This window comes from Cyprinodon variegatus, unplaced genomic scaffold, assembly GCF_000732505.1.
Source record: "Cyprinodon variegatus isolate N-32 unplaced genomic scaffold, C_variegatus-1.0 Scaffold672, whole genome shotgun sequence".
In the NCBI taxonomy this organism is placed as follows: Eukaryota; Metazoa; Chordata; class Actinopteri; order Cyprinodontiformes; family Cyprinodontidae; genus Cyprinodon; species Cyprinodon variegatus.
In genome coordinates, this window is record NW_015151125.1 from 400,099 (window position 1) to 402,441 (window position 2,343).

Sequence of the window (2,343 nt, forward strand, 5' to 3'; positions counted from 1 at the left end):
TCCTCGGCGCCCTCTGGTGGGCAATCCTCAGGATCCCAACAAGCCTGGCCCAATGAGACCACACTAGTGATGTAGGATACCTCCTGACTTCTTCCAGTATCAAAGAAAATTCAGCCACTCAGCCAAAACTCAGGAGTAGCACAGGAGACGGTACTCTCACAATTCCTATTTACTCTGTACACCTTTGACTTCCAGTACAGACAGTCCTGTCATCTGCAGAAATACTTAGATGACTCTGCAGTCATTGGGTGCATTAGAAATGGACAAGACAATGGGCACAGGGAGTTGATGATTCCTGTTCAACCGGTTTCATTTTTTGGGAGCTAGGGCTGCAGATTTTATTTATTTTTTTTATTTCTTTGTGCCTGTGGTCAGCCATGAATGGATCACTTGCACTCACCGCCATCACTGGTAAGACTGCAAGTGCAAGTAGGGAGGTGGAGGCCTAGTGGTTAGGGCATAGCACTTGGAATGCAGAGGTTCTGAGTTCAATCCCCACTCCTGCAGATTGCCAATCTGGATCTCTGAGCAAACCCCACACTTAACCCCACACTGCTCCCTGGGCACCCTACAATGGCAGCCCACTGCTCCCCAAGCGGCTGGGATAAATGCAGAGAGTTCATTTCATTACTCTGTACATGTGACAGTGTAATGACAAAAAAGCTGGGGGGAAAAAAAAATCACTGGGCACTCTGATGTAACATGTCAGTTGTTCAATGGTGTCTAAAAGATGAAGAGTAAAAGAGCAAGGGCTGCGCAGAGGAAGCCAGAATTAAAAAAGAGTTAGACTTTGTAAACAGACGTTGCTAAATGTACTAAAATCCTCAAGGTGAGAAACTTGGAAAGACGTCGAGAAAATGTATAAGGCAAGATGTTAAACTTTGCCTGCAAACCACTGAACATGTTACTTATCAAGTCATTGCATTTTGTGATCATGTGGCACATAATTTAATGCAATATAGTTTAAATAATAATATGATGCAACGCCACATAAATGGGACTGTTTTTCTTGTAACCCCTCAGAGTGAGAGGGATTATACAGCAGAACCAAGTAGCCATGAACACAAATTGCCATTGCACTGCAGTGCAGTTCTGTATGCTCAGAAGTAGCACAATTTTTTTCAGATCTTACTTAGTGTTAGAAGCAAAAGCAGTAGTGATGATAGGATTGCTCCTGTTAGTATGGAAGAGACTGATGCTGTTATACAGTGCATGAACAAACAAGCATAAGTTCTAAATGCTTTCTATACCCAAGACATAAAAGTGACCGGTTATATTTTTTGCCATTAAAAGTGAGTAGTAAAAGCAGAAAACCCACTGGTGAAATGGAATATTATGAAATATGAAATAAATCTGAGTATTTAGCCCTTGAAATATCTTGAGTGGTTAAGTTCAAGTTGGTTTTCCATATTGAATAAACAAAAATTTTCAATATCAGAATTTTTTATGTAATGCAGCTCCAGGAGAGTCTAGTAAAACAGGAGGAAATGTGACATATCAATATTTTTATTTATTTTATTTCACTTTTAAGGTTTGGATATCGCTGAACACTTTTTTGAACACAATGTTAATTCTGATATTGTTGAAAAAGATATCTTATGACGATCTTATTTGCACTCATGTTTAAATAAATCTGCCTTGGGAAGCAACCCTAATGTGCGCTGTATTACAAGTAGTTTAGAAGTATGCACTTACAATTTGATGTAGTAGATTTGATATTAAGTTTATAATGACATGGGTTTTGATAGTAATAGTTCGTTATCTTAAGTAGGCCTGTCTGATGTGTGGAACTGCATCCATGCGAACCTTGTCAGGTTTGTGGTGAGGCAGGTGCGTATCTCCTGGAAAGATCGTCAGTCTGTCACAGGGCAACACAGGGCAACACAAAGACACACAACCATGCTCACACACACACTCACACCTAAGGAGAATTTAGAGAAGCCAATTAACCTATCAGTCATGTTTTTGGACTGTGGGAGGAAGCTGGAGTACCCGCAGAGAACCCATGCATGCACAGGGAGTACATGCAAACTCGGGGAGAACGTGCAAACCAAGACTCTGCGCCAGGAATCAAACCCAGAACCTTCCTGCTGTAAGGCAACAGCGCTGCCGCCTTGCTACACATTGTGCCAATGTGCAGCCTTGGTGTGAAACCATGGACAAAAATTTGTCCCACTGCAGCCCTTCTCCTTAATTAGTAATGTCCCTGATGTTTTCCAGGTAATGAGAACTGACTTTACTCAGAACTCAAACTACTGACAACTGGAACTTTACAACATGTAGTGCTCAGAGCTGTAAGTAAAATGTGTTGAATTAGGATTATCCATTTCACACAGACCACGT